Here is an 18,825-nt window from a genome sequence, read left to right as displayed (position 1 = left end):
TCCATCTCCGTGGCCCTGTAACCAGCCGGAAGCTGTTTCTCAAAGGAACAGTTACCTACACAACGGCGTGGCTGTACTCCAGACTCCTAGAGACGTATTCTCTGATTCATTTACAGGGGTGTGACAAAGTCTCCCGTGTCAGAGACACACCAAGCTTCACAGAACACGCTTTATCACGGGGCTGAAGTGGCAGCGAACAGCTGTCTGCTGCAGACCCTTCTTTTGCTGAGAGACCCACCCAAACGGGTAGCCTTTGGGGTCACTCAGCAAACAGGTCAGAGTGACCTGGCCAAGGGAAGTGTTTGTTGCCTTCGAGCTCCAAAAAGCCCCACTTGACTTTGTGCCTCCTTCTTAGCGGAGGAATTACAAGATATAGAAACGTACCTTCTGGCACAGTTTGGAGCACTGGACCCCTCAAAATGCTCACTGAGATAAATGGCCCCTGAGTTTCTGTGGGATCGATTTGCACCCTCTGTCACGCAGAGGTCTTATCAGAGTCTGGGTTGTTTCTCTCCAGCTCAGTCCCTGCTCACAAGTCTGATCAGCATGGCGTCACCACGATGTCATAGGTCAGTGCCCTGTCCCTCACGGCACAGAGACCGGCAGGAGCCCCGTGGCTCAGACTGTGGCAGAGGGATAGAGGGTGACGTTTCCCTGGGTCAGGCCAGCGAAGGTGTGTCACCAGGGCTGCTGGGAGGGCAAACTGCTCCTCGTGCTCGTTACCAGCAGGTATGGAGGGAAAAGCATCTGCCAGCCTGATGGCTGCGTACCAGACGCTAGAGGACGCGGAGAGAATACACACCTGGAAGAGCAACCGCACTGGAGCCACCACCCGACTGGGTGGTTCCTAAAACCCACCCGTCTTCTGCACCGGCCGAACAGGCAAGTTAAGTGGAAATACGGCAGGATGCACGAACTCTGACTTTCAAGTCCTTGGTAGTGGCACCAATCCCTGCAGGCCCCCCAGGGATGCCCCAATGCTTCTGAGGCTGTTCTAGAGTCTTCCACTCGGCCTTTCCCACCTAATAGCCTTTGGGTCATTCCATGTGTCAGAGAAACAACGTGGGGATTCTGCTGAGTGTCTCTGTCACAGTGACAGATTCCAGAACTGGGTTACGTGTGGCGTGGGCTCAGAGACGCACCTGGCCCGCTGAGGGGGTGACCTGAGTCAGACCCATTCATCACCCGACCCCAACAATCCCCCGCACTGGCGGATGCATCATAGTAGCACGTGAGCCTCAGGAAGTGGTGTCATTTCACAACCAGAATCTGATAATGCCCCGCAGTGTCACCATTCCCCCTCTCCTGGTGCACAGTCACCGGGGAAATGACCAAGAGGGAGGTTACAGGGCACAGTTACAGCCGTGTTTTGGGGTCACCTCGCTGCAGAGTCGCTCTCAGCGACCAAGGGGGGTGGTCACCCCCTCACCCTCTGGGCTCTTCTCCAAACGTCCCCACCTCTCAGCGAAGGGCCCCCTCCTCCGGGCCTCGTGCAGCCTTACAACCCCTGAAGTGCCCCTTATTTGGGGAATCTGAGTCTCTGTGGCTCTCCACAGACAAACAGGCTGCAGGGGCTCTGCTCCCCTCGCTCGAGGGTCTTTGGATATAAATCTGTTTGCACCTTAGAAAAAGAGGCCGCATGAGTCAGGTATTATAGATGCCCTCGGTACTCATTTCCTGGGGCCACTGGAACAAATGACCACAAAAGGAGGCTCACACAATAGACATTTATTCTCTCACAGTCCTGGAGGCCCAAAGTTAGAAATCGAAGCGTCAGCAGGGCCGTGCCCGCTCTGAAGGCTCCAGGGAGGATGCTTCCTGCCTCTTCCAGCCTTTGGCGACCCAGGCGGCCCTTGGCTCCCAGTGTCATGATGCGATCTCTCCCTCTGTCTGCCAGGCCCCCTCCTCCACGTGCATCTCTGAGTTCTCTCCTGCTCTCACCAGGATGTCAGCCATCGGACTCGAGGCTCACACTACTCTCGTGTGAACTCAACCCTTGACCTGCACAGACCCTGATTGCAAATAAGGTCACATCTGCCAGTTCTGGGGGCCCGTGAACTGGGGGGGACATGGCCTCTCATGGTATTTCTCAGCCCCTAACTCACCTGGCGGTCCCCTTGAAACATGAGCTGCCTGGGTCCCCCTCCCACCTCCTGAGACTCTGCTGTATTTTAGTCCTGCTGGGATGGCATCCAGGCATCAGCGCTTTTAAAGCTCCCCAGGTGACTTTTAGTAGCTGTAGCCCAGTGGTCCCCATGGTGTGGGACACGCTCCACCCAGTCTAGGTCCTGGGAGAACCCAGGTCTCTGCCTTCCTAAGCTCTGGTTCCCAATCATTGCTGACAGTCACCCGTCTAGTCTACAGGAATTCTGTAAGATCTACAGTCACAACCCTAACTTTTTGCCCTAATGGAACGCAGGACGTTGCATCCACACGGCCAGAGTTCGGTCCTACACACAGTAAGCACTGCTCAGCCCGCCTCTGCTCCAACCTTTGGGCATCTATTCTGTGTCGTCCAACAACCTCCAGGCGGTGCCTTTGTGGGAGCCTTTGTCCTCTTGCCTCCCACGCGCCCTAGGTACAGCAACCTCAGAAAACGCAGCCCCCCCTTATCCCTAGTGCGCCCTCAGCAGAGTATGTCTCAGGGTAGGGTGTATGCTGGAGGGCAGGACATGCCCCGTCTCCATTCTTCCCCCTCCCAATCCACAGCGCCCAGACCTTCCCTCCTCTCTCCCAGCTGTGCCCACGTCCGTGAGGGTCCTCCAGCATCGCCCGAGCCACGGCTCCACTTTCCCACCTCGCCCAGTGTTTACACAACCCCCATCCCACCTTTATGGGCTTACACTCAAACACACACACACACAAAGCCATGTGACAGGTGTCACTGAGGATAAACTCACCTGCTGCTTGCAAAGTTTTCACTCAGGATAAAAGCAAAGACTGGCGCCCCCAAAACTAAAGCATTTGTAGTAAAGCATTGGTAGTGAAGCATCGGTAGCTTTCCTGACTAGCTTAATGAAAAAAAGAAAGTCTCCTTTGTTCCATCTTAGTAGATTTTCCAGTTAAGCAATAAAGGCTGTGTTTTTCGCTTTGTACCTTGGCTTCCTAGATGAAATAAATCTACATTTATTTCAACCCTGAATGCTCACAGAACCAGGGATTTTCCATTGTGGACTTGCTCCCTGATTGTCTTCCTAAAATAGTGCCTTGCGCACTATTTTAGGGACAAGGGACGGCTCAGCGTCCGCACGGCCTGATCACTGAGGTTCGGTCTCGTGTCCTCTTGATGCCACGATGGTGAGTTAGCAGAGGGAGGTGGGGTCACCTTGCCAGGTGACTGGCAAACGACTGCTAACTATTCCCAGCACGCTTCCTAGAGTTACCAGTGAATTCTGATATGTTTAGCATCAGATAATAATATATAAAATTATAACATTTTATAAAATACAATCAGAAGCTCCTTTTCATGTCACCTCGTGGGCCACAGAAAATCCTAGGATTCTGCGCTGCTTATGAAACAGACCATCGCAATCCACAGCAAAGTGCCCTGGCTTGTCTACGTTCGTACTTCCCTTCTTGGCAGTGAACCCCTCTCTCTCTCTCTCTCTCTCTCTCTCTCTCTCTCTCTCGCTCTCGCTCTCGCTCTCGCTCTCGCTCTCTTCTTGCTCGCTCCGCACCTGATGGTCCCACCCTGGTGGTTGTTTTCCTTCGAGTGCTTTGCTTGGGGTATTAATATCTTGGTGGTGAGAAGCATATCTGCCTATTCCTGGAAAACTATATATAAAGCAGAGGAAGCTAATTAACTGCCCTGAAAAGGACACAAAACAACTTGCCTTTGAAACAAAGTGTGTTTCCCCAAGGCTATTGAAAGCCTTCCTGCTGCTTCCTCTGGTGCCACAGGGAACGCAGGGTGACAAGAGGCTCTAGCTCCCTCCTGGAAACAGGGCACGAACAGCCATCACTCCTTCTAGCTCAGCTTCCAGCAAAGGCCCCCAGCCTCCCAGCAGCTCACTGACAACACTGGCAGGGGGCTCCCTGATCCAGCAGGACTGCAGCCCCAGAGGAAGCCCAGGTTTGGGGTGAGAAGTCGGGGGACTCCTGCCAGATGCTGTATTTGAGGACGTGTTCCCCTCCCGTGGGCCTCAGTCACCCCATAGCTAACGGTAAAGGGTTAGATCTAATGACGTCTCCGTACATAGCCTTCCAGATCCCATGATCTGACCTGCTGGGGCAATGCCAGCTGCTAACACACATTAGTAGGCCTGGCCTCCTGTCTGGCCATTTAACTCAAATTGGTGACATATGTTTAGTTTAAAAAGGGGGGGGGTCAGTGATTTGCACACAAATCTATAAGATTTGCATAAACAGGGAGTCTGGGCCAATCCACGAAGTTCCGCTCCCTGCCCTCCCCCAGGGCCCACATCGAAGGAACTGTCTTGTTCTACTCCCTACTCCTAGGACCCTCTCAGCTTTCATCCATCCGGGAGCCAGTTCCTGGCGCGACTCACATCATTAGAAACAAGGTCGCCTCTAGGAGGTAAACTGCGACATAAACGTGCATGACCGCAGCGGAGACCAGGGGTCAGGGAAACGCTGTTCCCCACCCCACCTCCCTGCCCAGAGGGGAGGAAGACGCCTTCCTCGGCCTCCCTGAAGTTGGTGAGCAGTGTACGTACCGGCGTCCCAAGCCTCCTCCTATCTGCGCAGCTGGCGGCAGAGTTGAGGCTGGAATCACTGTTGTCTCCCCGCCCCAATCTGAGAAGGGCTCTAAGAGAGATGCCTGACCACCTGGGACTACGGTGTGAGCCGGAAACACACCCGATATGCTCGGCCCTGCGACGTCAGGGTTGGTGACTGTAGCAGAGCCCCTGGTACTTGGCGGGCTGCTCATAAAAGCACAGAGAAGGAGTCTCCCAAAGACGGAGTCAGCCACTGCCCGCCAAGCTCTGGTTCCCACTGGCACAGTCTTTCAGGAGATAGAAACTGATAAGTTTAATAACAACTTGTTCAATTACCTGAAACCATTAAGTTACCAGTTCACCTAGTACCTCCTGATCTTCCTCACTGCTCACCAAAGAACCTTTGATTATGCTCTGGCATCCACCGTAGGCTTGACGGCGGGGAGAAGATGTCAGAGCAGAAGGATTCTGGAGTTAAAGGATTCCCGTGACGGTGCTTCCTTAGGCGGAGTGGGTTATGGTGTCGGCACAGGTACAGCCCCGGCAAGGAATGTTCCCACCCGGAGGCCAGGCTGAGGACCCACCTTGGACAGCCATGCTCTGGACCACGGGGTTCCCAAGCCACATCTAGCTGTTGATTCATTGGTTCACTTATCCATTCGTTCATTCAGCACACATTTATGGAGCATCTCGTGTGCACCTATGACCAGCACTGGGGAAGCAGCAGTGAAGAAGCAAACTCCCTGTTCTCATGAATATTTCATTCTGGAGGGTGGAAGGCAGCTGATAAATAAGAAAATAGGTAAATCGATAACGTATCAGATGGAGATAAGTCCTCAGCAGAAAAATAACATACGGAAAGGGGATTAGGAGTGTGAAATGGGGCGAGGCAGGGATTCACTATTTTCTAAGCCTCACGGGAAAGGCTCCTCTGGTGAGAAGACATTTGGGCAGGTTCCTGAAGAAATGAAGGAGGCGGCTGCACAGATACTCCCCAGAACAGGGGAAAGTGTGGTCCAGTGGGAGGAACAATGGTGGCAAAGATCCTGAATCGGGGAGACTGTTTGGTCAAGAAGACACAGGCAGCCAGGGGGCAGTGGATGAACGGAGGAGACAATAATGTGAACTGAGATCTGGGGAGACAGGGGCCTGGTGGGGACACTGGGCTGAGTGGGATGGGACGTCATTTAAGGTTTGGAGCATTGTAAAGCAACTGTGCTCCAATAAAAATTAATTTTTAAAAAACACAAATTGTTAATGATTATAATCAATAGATGGCAAATTTTCCAGCTGCTTTTAATTTTTTGTATATCTGTATTTTTCTTTTTTCTGAAATAACCATTAATTACTGGAGTAATGAAAAAATGAAGACAGAAAAATTTACAGATAATGTTACCAGGGGAAACACTGATAGATAAGTCCTAACATCAAACATTAAAACTCTCTCACACTACTATACATAAAATAGATAACTAATAAGGACCTACTGTATAGCACAGGGAAATCTACTCAATACTCTGTAATGGCCTGTATGGGAAAAGAATCTAAAAAAGAGTGGATATATGTATATGTATAACTGATTCACTTTGCTGTACAGCAGAAACTAACACAAGAGTGTAAATCAACGATACTCCAGGGCTTCCCTGGTGGCGCAGTGGTTGAGAGTCCACCTCCCGATGCAGGGAACACGGGTTCGTGCCCCGGTCCGGGAAGATCCCACATGCCGCGGAGCGGCTGGGCCAGTGAGCCGTGGCCGCTGAGCCTGCACGTCCGGAGCCTGTGTTCCGCAACGGGAGAGGCCACGGCAGTGAGAGGCCCGCGTACCACAAAAAAATAAATAAATAAAACTGTACTCCAATAAAAATTTTTTTAAAAGGTTGGAACAGAGGAGGGGCGTGATCTTACTTAGATTTTAGGTTTTCTTCATGACCACCTATGAGAAGCACCCAGAGAGATTTTTAAATCTTGATGCCCAGGCCACCATCCAAACCGTTTAGGTCAGAAGCCCTGGGGGCGGAACGAACCACAGGTAAAGTTTTAAGCTCCCATGATCCCCACATGCAGCCAGGGCTTAGCACAGTGTCGGAGGATGGTGACGCCGTGACACCTGCAAGACAGACACGGGTGCCGATGAGTCGGGGTGGAATTCAACGTCACTGCCACGGACACTGCAGCTTCTTAGAATGAACAAACAATCTAGAAGATGGAAAACACACCCTCCCAACCGTGTTGTGGAAGCAGAGGCTTAGTTGTCAGCACATCACAGCTGGGTCCCTCACTAACCCACACGAGACCCGTTCTGTCGTGAGTCACTGGGAGGCCACGGGCCCTTGGAAGGACGTGTCCACAGGCAGCAGGAGGGCAGGTGGCAGGGGGTCCAGTCTGGGGGGCCCCTGAGGACAGGCCCCGTCCATCGCAGGGGGCGGCACATCTCCAGTTGTGCGGGATGAAAGGAGAGGAACACATGGGAATCTAGGCCCCGCCAGCAACTCCATTCTGGGCTGGGGAGCAGGTGCAGGGAGCCTGGCAAAAGGGGAGCCCTGCTTTTGTCTGCCTGTGTGTTGATTTTGATTGTTTGGAGAGAAAAAAATTCATGGTGTGCTAACTTGTTTCAGAGCTGGAAACATCGAGGAACACCCTCCATGGCCTTCCCACACCACTCGTGCCCATCCGCCCGCCCCTCTGTGTTCCTGCCTGTTCCCTCCTCTTCCCTCCCTCCTTCCTTTCTCCGCCCCCTCCTACTTCATCCTGCCCCGCCCCAGCCCCCGCCGCCCCCTGGGATGTGAGGCAGGGGTGCCGGTCAGCTGTGGGGTCCGGGTGGAAAGGGAAACCTCCCAACTCCTATTGCTCCACCTCAGACCTGTGTTCAGATCCGTCTGCAATAGGCTACGTAATTTCACCCCATCTGTCGTGCATCCTTGGACGTGAGCCTCCTTAAACTGAACCTGTGAACCTATTTTTTAAATTATAAAGTGAAATGTGTCTTGAGTGACTGAAGAGAATCAGGGAACCTGGTAACCATGTGCATTTCTGTCACAAGAAGTAAATTCCAATCCACTGGGCTGGCCCGGGGTGAGCTAGGACACCCCTCACTGTCGGAGTAAACAGATCAGATTGGTAGATATCTACTCGTAAGACCTGCTCGTAAGCCAAGTGTCGGGGTCTTCAGAGTTTCTGCCTTGGGCTGGCCTGGATCTGATGTCCCTGAGGAACTTCTCGGCAGGAGAGCTTGAGACAGAAGGGGAAACTGGTGCCTCCTCAGGGCCACGACCCACCCCCCCGGGGCCGCAGTCCACCTGCCCGACCCTCAATCACCCAGGCCCATGCCGGTCAGGCCTCCTCCCTGTGGGAGGAGTGGCTGCAGCAGCTTCTGGGCCCCGTATAGCCTCACAGACTATAGTTCTGAGAGGGTGGGTGCCAGCTGGCACAGGTGGGACGGGTCTGCCCCCTCTGCTCCAGGGAGCCTCCCACCAGGGCCCCGGCACCCCGCCCTCTCCCAGCACCCTTGGAGTCATTGCTCCCACCCCGTGCCGCCTCTCCCCTGCCCACAGCATTCTGCAAACCAGCCCATCCTGCGATTGTCATGCCAGCTGGGACACCATCGTGCCTGCCCTCAAAGGCAAAAAGTGCTCCCACACCACACAGATGGGCCTTTAGGATACGAGTGATTTTTACTGGACCTTGTCTGCAAATAGAGTCACCGGAAGAATTCCATGCTCCAGGGTACTGACTTAAGTCTTCAGATCACAGCCCTCCCGCTACACGTCAGCCTTTTCCCGGAACACCTCTGAAATGAGAGGCGTTCAGCGCTGCACAGTAAGTTTTTATGAATTCAGCTATTTTGAAATGATAATGACAAGGGGTCTTTGAGAAACACAGCCTGGTAGAAATTTCCATGCAGCCTCCTGCTTGAGTTCGGTCTCTAAAATCTTTCGAGAGATTTTTGAAAGACCCAGTCCCATCCTTTCTGCCTTGGGCGTAGGGCAGGCTGTGCGGGTGTGGCTTCTCTGGCTTTGAGATGGGAAATATCTCTCCGTCTACAAGAGGGTCTAGGTATGCTCGTCCCTGCCTACTGCTTTCTGCAGATTCCTGCTGGTACCAGGCCTGGCCTGGTTGGGATGGGACAGAGGCAAGCCTGGTGCCCACCCCAGCCGTTTCTCACTGGACCAGCCCCCAGAGCACACTCTTGCCCCAGTTGTCATCTCTGGGGCGGAGAAGAGCCGGCCGCCGTCCTCCCCAGAGCCCTCTTCTCAGAAACAGCTGAGGTGTGTTCCAGCCGCAGACCACGCAGGGTGATGTGGAATTCAGGGTTAATTACAGGGAGGGGCCCTTCCTCTGTCGTGAGAGCTGGCTGAGCCCCCTCTGGGGCTGGTACTCGGCCAGAGGTCTGTAGGGTCAGCCCCCAGGAAGGGAAGGGAGCCGTGCCAGGGAGACAGACAGGAACAGCATCACGGCCTCTCCAGCCGTGGCCACCTGGGTGACCCGCAGGAGAACTGACTACAAAGAGGAGACGCCTGGGAACCGGAGCCCAGGTCTGACAGCTGCCCCTCCAACAAGGCAGCCAGCAGCTGACGGCTTTGGGCTTGACCTGCAGCAGGCCGGCCCTACTCCAATCCATGAGCGTAAAAGCAGCCACCACTTTGCTCCTCCTTCCAAGTCACACAGGGGTTTCTCCTGCAGTGAAACACATGTACGGGTCCGTCACCCAGCACCCCAGGGACCTAGTCTGTCCACAGTTCATACCCCACAGACAGAGCCTAAAAGGATGCCCTGATTGAAGGAGGGCTGATGCCAGCCTTGGGTTAAGGTCCAAGTCCGGGCACCACAGCCTGTTTTGAAAGACTTCTTTAACACTCTCTACGATGTCCTATTTCACACCTACGTTCATGAAATTTTTCAGAAACACACATACATGAATAAAATAACCCTTATTTCTTGCCCAGTCAGCAAATCTTGCCCCAAAACACACTTACAATACTGACAAACTGCAATTCACATCTTGTCGCTGATCTAGCAAACTGTGGACAGACTTTCAAAGCAAAGGGGCTTTTACTATTCCAAAGTGTGGCTTTAAGTTTTTAAACTAATGTCACTTCTGACAGGTCCAGCCTCAGCAAGTTCATCCGCGCCATCAGAATGGTGGTCCGTCCCACTCTGTACTAACGAGGGCTGCCTCGTGCCCAGATCAAAGACAGTGCACACCAGGTTTTCTCCTAAAAGAAACAAGGCAGCTCATGCGTTCCTTAAAGACTCTGCTTAATGAAACCTGGCAAGTCTTTCTTCTGTGCACACATGTGACACACACACACTGATGAATAAAACCTGTCCAGACGGGTGAAAACTTTCTGATCTGTTATGAGTAACAAATGGACCCAGCATTCAATAGATCCCCTGAGAGTGTGGTGATGATTATTTCCATTAGTGAACTGAAGTGTCCAGGCCATCCTGACTGATGGAACTGCAGCTTCATCATGAGAGAGGAGGGGAAATCCAGGAAATGCGTCATCCCAGGAAATGCCTGCAAGATTCCATGTCTGGTTGACTGGGCTTTCTTATGAGTTCAGTATTCACCAGAACAATTTTACTGTCATCGTTTAAAATTTCAATAGAATATATTGGTCCATTTTCCTCCTTAGTGCTCTATAGCACTGGCCTAGCACAAGCTAAGTAAAACATAATAACAAAGTAATTAATTTTTTCATTGTTGATTCCATATCTTAAAGGCTTCAAATTCACATTCTGTATGCCACAATTTTTTTCCAATACCGTACAAACAGATGCTAGGTATAAATTGTTGGCTGGCTCTCTAGCAACTTAAGAATATATCTCATGAGATTATTTTAAATAAATTCCTACTTTGAATTCGTCTTCTTAACCATTGTCTTTTTTGAAGAGGGATTTCCTGCCAGAGGATATTCTGGTAAATCGAGGAAATCCTTTGATTTATGAATTCAATAAATTTCTAACACCTCCTTTATTATGGACTCTGCACTAGGCCCTGAAAAATTATATATAAACTCCAGCCTCTAGCCTAAAAATAATATGGTCTAATAGTTGATGTAGAGAAATAAGCCAGAAATTATAAGACAGTGGGATAAGTTGCCGTGAGAAATGTTTTGAGTAGAGGACAGACTACAGTGGACAAGGTCCACCATGGCGGGAAGGAGGATTCTATTTCTGCCCTTGTTTAGAACAGGGCAAGGTTAGGGTAAAAGGCAGCCTGGCCTCTGGTCGCTTTTATCATTGTGCTGCAGACCACGCGTCCCATACTGCTCCCACCTCTCCCAGGCCACCCGCTCCTCGGTGGCCCCTGACTGGAAGGGGCCAGGTGAGTTGCCCCACCGGGCAGGGAGAAGAACACGGGCAAACCTGAGCCACAGGGGGTCAGAGACCACCCCCGGGAAGAGCTAAGGAGGACCCCAGGGCAGCTAAGTTTCTGGTTCAGAGCCATCGCAATCGGGCCACAATTTGGGCATGAATCTTCATGTGAGGTTGTCTGCAGCCAGGCTGGTGGGTCGTGGTGCTTGGCTGCACAGGTAACAAGACGGGGGTCTCCACGTGGCTCAGAGGGGTCCAGAGAGGCAACCTCTATCCTGTGGTGGGTGAGGCCTCAGTAAGGACTCTGTCGAAGACCGAGGTCTGTGTTACCAGGAGGTGGGTGGAGGATGGGTCTCTGGGCAGAGGAAGAAGGTTGAGCAAGGCACGAAGCAGCATGGAACACCAGGGGACACCTGTTGGCATAGATGGAGCTTGCGGTGGGGACGATGAGGGTCTGGGAGACAAAGAGCTTTGTATTGTCCCAGTGGATTAGGATGAAAATTTGGACTGCCCCTTGTGCTCCTCTGTCCTCCTGGACACCTCTTCAGGTTTCATGTTAAGTCTCAGCACATCAGAAAGCATTTTGGGTGAAGACAGTCAAAATCTACAAACTCCCTCTTATAAAATAAGTAAGTCCTGGCAATGCAACGTACAGCAACGTGACTATAGTGGATAATAGTTACTGTATATTTGAAAGTTGCCAAAAGAGTAGGTCTTAAAAGTTCTCATCACAAGAAAAAAAATTGTAATTATGTGAGGGGATGAATGTTAAATAGACTTATCATTTTGCGACAGATACCAATATGGAATCATTATGTTGTACACCAGAAACAAGTATAATGTTATATGTCAATTCTATCTCAATTTTAAAAATGAATTGCCATGATCCAAAAAAAAAAAACAAAAAAGCCTCAAACAGTTTTTCTAATAAATCAGCACCAGGGAGTTCCCTGGCGGTCCAGTGATTAGGACTCCGAGCTCTCACTGCCGAGGACCCGGTTCAATCCCTGGTCGGGGAACTAAGATCCCACAAGCCAGGCAGCACGGCCAAAAAGATAAATAAATAAATCAGCACCACTGGAGGGTGTTAAGCAGGGAAGAGCTGTCGGGTTGCATTCTGGACTCCTCGCTCTGGCAGCACCTGCCGATTCAAAGCTCTTGGAGTAAAGAGAAGCCATAGGATTCAGTATCTGATAGACGGGGCCACAAGGGAGGGGGGCCCTAGTTTGGGCCTGGTTTCCATCAGGAACGATGATGGCACAGCTCACAGGGAGAGGACCATGACTGAGGCCAGGGGATGGGACGAACGGGGGCAGGCGGAGTCTGAGATGCCCCAGCACGTTCTGCTGGAATCGTCTGCGGAGGTGCTCAGGCAACTGTGAGGGGCCGTCCACATTCCAGCAAAGGGGAAGGAGGACCGCATCGTGTGACCAGAGACCAGGACAAAGGACAGACTCCGAGAAGCCCTGACGTCGAGGAGTGACTGCAGAGCCCAGCTGCACCCGGAAAGACGGCGGAGGGAACAGGCGGAAGCTGGCGCTCAGAAGCCAAGGGAGGAGAGAGTTTCCAGGAGCAGACGGCCCCCAGCAGTGCCGCCCCACTGGAAATAAGATGCCCGCTACTAAGGTTCTACTTAGTAGCCACATTAAAAAGAAAATCAAAACAGGTGAAATCAATGTTAATAATAGTGCGTTTAACCCCACGCAGCCAAAATATTATGATTTCAAAATGTAATCAGTGTAAAAGATGTTGAGAGAGTCTACGCTCTTCTTTTCATTACGGATCTCAGAAAGCTAGCGTGTATCTTACCCTGCCGCACATCTCCATTCAGATGCTATATTTTCATCAGAAACGCTTGCTCCGTATTTAGATCTCACAGCATTTACAGCTGTAAAAACTGGGTACACAGACCCAAGTTGTTGCAGTTATACTGAAAACTTTTTCAGTAACTGCTTTCAAATTTAAATTTGAAATAAAGTTAAAGGAACGATGCACCTGCCTGGTGCACTGGCACCGTTCGAGTGTTCAGTAACTGCCTGCCCAGTGGCCACGCTTCTGGACAGCGCAGTGGACAGCACAGACAGAGCCACGGAGGCACGTGATCCAGAGCGGCGAGGAAGGCTGTTTCAGGGGCTGTTGGTGTCCTAGCAGTGGAGGGTCAAAGGTTGAAGGAAAGCAAGGAAAAGTCAACAAAGCAAACTTCCTGGATATTGACTGTAGGGAAGTAGAGACATTGTGTGGTAGCCACAGTGGGTGCAGATTTTTTGTTGGTAAGACAGGAGAGCATTAGGAATACTGACTCAGGGGAAGAACAGTACTAGATGAGATTGCATAGAGGAGAATCACAGGTGCCATCTCGGAGGCTGTTCTTCTCTGAAATCCCTTTTTAAAGCCACGTGGGATCATGAGTGTCAGAGCAATAAAGTTTGCTGAGCACCTCCTCCGTGTTGGTCGTACTTGCTCCGTGTATTGTCACCTGTAATCGACATGTAATTACGGAATCATAGGTTTTGCTCTGAGAAGGAAAGCAGAGGCCTGAACGATCATTCTTCCGTCGAAGTTGGACTGGCCCATAACCACGATGGGAACTGAATCCCCGGGGCGGATGCTGCCGTTTGGGTCCTGGGCTGACACGGAGGCGTCTGCGTGCTCTTTTGTGCTGGGGCCTGGCTTCCTCGGATGTATAACTGATGCAAAGCAGCTTCTGACACAGAAGCAGTGTTGGAAGCAACAGGGTGGAGGGTAGTGCGGAGCCTGCCGGCTCAGGGCGGTGAGTCCCGGGGTCACAGACCCTGCCGTAAAACGCTGCCCGCAGTGGCCTGAAGACCACTGCTCCCAGGGGGCTGAGGATCCACCTGTGAAATCCCCTTATCTGTCCCCCGCAATCAAGTCCTGTGCACAGTCCGGTGGGACACTGATCCCCCAGTGATGGCTGGAAACCATAAGGAAACCGGTTTATCAGAACCAGCCCTGAGGAGACCACAGCCAATCACACATGCAGAAAACATGTCTGGCCCACTTCAAAGACGCTGTGCATGTCTTCACCACCAAAGGAAAGAATTCCAAAAAGAAAGCCATAAATAAGCCTTCGGGGCAGGGTGGGGGGAGTTCAGTATTTTGGATCGCTCTGTCTGAAAGGCAAACATTTTCCCCCTTTTTTCTTCTGCTGATCTTAAGCCAATAAAGCAACTGACATAATTTTTAAAAACTGAGCACTGAACACAAATGTATTTTTTATAAAAGTTTATCCATCTGGAATGGCAATCCTGTCTGCATGAGAAAGAAGTGACCTCACCTGGTCTGCAGAATCCCGCTGCTCGCTAGCTCCAGAGAGACCCGCGAAGGGCTGGGCCACACGGCAGGTACCAGAGGGAGAACCTCAGGTGAGAAGGTGGGTCCCAGGGCTCACCCCTCAAGGGGTCGTGCTGGCTCATTGGATGCAGAGGGCAGGCGGGGGTCAGCATCGTCTGGCCAATGCGAAGACCCTGTCAGGACCCCACGAGAACAGCCCTCACTTATACAACACACTTGCCTTGTGCCAACAAGGCTCTGAATGCGTTACATACTGACATATTTAAATCCCTTCCATCTGTCTTCATAACAGCCCTTACGGACGAGGATCCTGAGGCACAGAAAGGTTAAGTCACTTGCTCAGAGCCACACAGCTGAGAGGGGCAGAGCCAGAATCTGACCAGCGACTTGGGCTCTGAGTGTGCAGGGGACCTGCCAATCCCACGTCTCACTCCGACTCAGCTGTTCTCTGAACTGTTCCTGCATTTAAATCCCAGTGAGAGGGGAGCTGACAGTGAAGGAAAATCCCCCAGATACTCCAGGCTAAAATTCCAACCTACTCACCCGATGGATATGTAGATGCCATTTTAAGGGCCTTTTTTTTTTTTTTTTTGCTATTAAGGTTTTTCTTTTAACGTGCCATGAGATACGTTAATTGGATATTTTTCAAAGGACTTTTCCAGCTGCATCTCCCAAGACTTTACTGAATGAGGGCCAGATACTCCCCACCTTACATTTAAATAAAGAGCTTCTTGCTACTGTCCCCAGAGACGGGCCTTCCCGGAACAGAGGGTGGTGTCTACTGGTCATTAGTCACCTCCACCCAGGTGTGAGGAAATACTGCGGTTTCCTCATTCATCAGTTTCCCGTGGAATGTTCTGGCTGCTTCCAGGGATCACAATCATCGGTGAGCTCGGCGGGGAGGGCTGAGAGGTGCTCGGGGCCTGTGGGGACCTCTCGTGTTCCCATCCATGTGCTCAGACTCCCGGCACCTGGGAGAAACGGCTGACGTGATACAGACAGGCCTCCTTGGCGCCAGCTCCCAGGGTGGGAGGGGCGTCAGCGCGGAGGATAAAAGAAGCTGAACTCCAGGTTCAGAAACCCCAAGAACAAGCTCAAAACCGCCTCTGGAACAGCCAGCTTTCTGGATTCGAGACGGCAAATTCCAGGAAGTACAAGCACCAGAGAGCCTGGAAAGTTCTAGAATTCCACCCAACATCAGAAGACGTGACCCCAGCCTCCCAACTGAAGCCAACAGTGGCCGTGGAACTGAGCCAGCTAGACTCCCAGTTCCCCAGAAGGACAGAGAGAGACTCCTGGCCCCAGTGGACAGCCTGGGCCACCCTCGCTCAGGGCAGGGCCTCCGGTGGCTGCAGAGCCTAAAGGGGCAGAGCAAACTGGCTGCTTCTGGCAGCTCTGTGAGCTGGTCAGCTCCTCGCAGCCAGGACAAGCCTTGGTGTTCTCTCGTCCCTAGAGTTCTGGCCAAGCCTCAGCCACAGGAGGACAGAAACCTTGGAACTGGCTGAGATGCCCGCTTGCATTTCTCTGGGCAACCCAACCGCAGTGGCCAGACCGTCAGAACAAGGCAGGGAAGGGGCGTGATGTTGACTACGCCCACGTGAGCCAGGCTTGCTCCACACCTTATCTCATTTAACTCTCAACACCTGGCAGGACCAGGGTTAAAGGAACTGGAACTCAGGAAGGAGGCAGTCTCCTGCTGTAACCCAGTCCAGTGGACTCCAAAGCCTTTTTTCAAAAAACATTGCTATTGCATGGCACAGGGAGATCAGCTCGGTGCTCTGTGACCACCTAGAGGGGTGGGATAGGGAAGGTGGGAGGGAGACGCAAGAGGGAGGGCATAGGGGGATGTATGTATATGTATAGCTGATTCACTCTGTAATACAGCAGCAACTAGCACACCATTGTAAAACAATTCTACTCCAATAAAGATGTTAAAAAAAGAAAACAACTGATATTTTTATCAACTCAATTCATTTTGACAGTGAATCCTAGAACTCGAGGGCTGGGCGGCGTCAGGATGGCCCAGGGGCTGCAGGAGAGTGTCAGAGGTCACAGAGGTGAGGGTCCGCGTCCATGTTCGCAATCTGCCGCGACAAACTACCATCCCGCCAGCCGATCATGCCCCATGTGTCAGTCCCAGTTCCCCTGGCCAGAAGTTGAGGCCTCTGCTGATTCTCTGCTTAGGGTCTCACAGCCCAAAATCCAGGAGTTGGCAGGGCCGCAGCCCCTCCTGGAGGCTCTGGGAAGATTCTAGTTCAAGCCCATCGAATTCAGGTCCCTGTGGCTATAGGGTCAGCGCCCCCATTTCCTCGAGGGTTGTTACCCGGGGGCCACTCAGCTGCCTAGAGTGACCCGCGTCCCCACCTCATTGCTTGTCCTCTTTAACCAGCATGTGGAACCCTTCCCACCGCGTGAATCTCTCCAGCTCTCCCTCGGCCCCGTCTCTGACTCCGGCCGGACAAAGTTCTCTGCATTTGAAGGCTTCTATGATTCAAACGGGCCCACCTGGACAATTCAGGGTAATCTCCCTTCTGTAAGGTCCATAATCTTAACTACATCTGCAAACATGGAACACGACGTGGTCACAGGTCCCAGGAGCTAGGGTGTGAGCATCTCTGGGGTGCCATGCTGTCCGCAGTTCTGACCAAGGCTAGGGGTGACAGTTACAAACCCAGGACGAGTGTTTAACCACCCGAATCCAGCACCACGTGTGTCAGGAGCCTTGCAGCTCTAAGCTGCTGGGCTTCAGGCTGGGGGCTTGTACCGGCCAAGGCGATGCCCCCCATTCCCTATTGCCCGCTGGACAGCAGGGGAGCCGTGCAAGCTCTGTTTTTTCTTGGTCTCCGAGGGCTGCTGTGAATCTTCAGAACATTCCCAAACAGATGTGCAAATATTAATACCAAAACCCATTGCAAAATACTCACTTGTGCGCCAGTGTGCTCAGTCACTCAGTAAACATTTATGGAGAGCTCGCTGCAAGCAGGCAAGTGGAAAAGATGCGTAGATCTGTAGCAGCTTTGAATTATTCACAAGGCAGCCCCCTTGATTAACATGGATAACTGGATGGACCACACTTGGGCCTCTCCGTGGCTCAGTCTTCTCGCAGCCCATGTACACGGAAAAGCCCTGGGGGCCGTGGCTGGTCTGGTGGGGAAGTGACCTCTCCCACCCCACAGGTGGATGGAGGTGGGCACTGAAGGTGGGGGACCCCCGCAAGCAGGGTGAGGGTCTGCGTTTGTGGTCAGTGTCCATTCGGGCCCCAGAAACACGTCCTTCTGCCTGGGCGCCTGGCATGGACAGGGGTGCAGGGAGACAGTTTGCAGGGCGTGTGCCGGGCTCCTGGGCGAAGCCACAAGGCCATCCTGCTTGGGGACACACTTCGTGGACCTCCATTCATACGCTTCTGTAGTTCAAAGCCTCAGAGTATCAGCTCATCTCCAAACAGACTGACATGAAATCTGAAATGATCAGAATGACCACCTATGGGGCAACTACTCACTTTCCAAAAAGACCCAGAGTCCATCACGTAGCATCTTTAAACTGCAAGCTTTCTCGAAGTGCGGTTCGATTTAGGAACAGATTCCTATTTGTAAAGCTGGAAGGGGCCTTGAAATCCAAACTTTTTATTTTGAAACAAGAAACCTGGGGCCCAAAGAGGCAAAGTGACTAGCCCAGGAGCCCAGCTAGTTGGCAGGCAGGACTGGGGCTCGGAACCCCTGAGCGTTTGCTCTCCCTCTGCATCTACAGCGCTGCTTGCAAATTATGTTTATAAATTGATAAGCACGGGACATATTCAATTCCAAATTATCTTCATCACACACAGCACTTGATACAGAAGCACAGGGAAGTGGGGGAGGCTGGCTGAGAGCCAGGAGAGCTGGGGTCCAATCTCAGTTCTACAGGCCACACACACTGTGTGTGGCCTGTAGAACAGGCAAATGACACAACCTCTCTGGACTTCATTTCCCTCGTGTGTAAACTGACTAAAGTTTAAAGTTTTCCCATCTCCACTATCCATGACCAGATGCAAAAAGCCTTGCGGGGTTAGCCACATGTCATGAGCAAAACAGAACTAGGAAAGAAAGGGTCTGGGCTGAAAACTGCTGACTTGATTTACTCTGTATTAAGAGCTTGAGTAAAGGAACATAGGGTCCACGAGGAAGTTCCCCCAATCCACTGAGGCACGGTGTGTGAGGTGGGAAGCCACTGGGGCTGGGGGGTCGGGGAGCGAAGGAATAGATGGTTCAAAGGGAACGTGAAGGAAGCAAGGGGCCACCCACCTGTGGAGCTCACATCCCTCTAGCTGCTGCACCATGATTAGCTGTCAGAGCCCCCAATCCTAGTCAAGCTGGGGAGGGGGGCAGCCGGTCCTGGTTGTTGCACTTTTTACCTGAGCCTTAATTCTGAGACATGAGGCAAGGTGAGCAGAGGGACCCCCCCACCCAGAGCCCAGGGGGCCCAGCTCTGTTTCCTGGCAAACCCCACCCTCACTGATGGAGAAAGCTCTGAGTGGGCC

The sequence above is a fragment of the Neophocaena asiaeorientalis genome, unplaced genomic scaffold (assembly GCF_003031525.2).
Source record: "Neophocaena asiaeorientalis asiaeorientalis breed wild unplaced genomic scaffold, Neophocaena_asiaeorientalis_V1.1 scaffold110, whole genome shotgun sequence".
Taxonomy (NCBI): Eukaryota; Metazoa; Chordata; class Mammalia; order Artiodactyla; family Phocoenidae; genus Neophocaena; species Neophocaena asiaeorientalis.
This window is presented reverse-complemented; position numbering follows the sequence as displayed.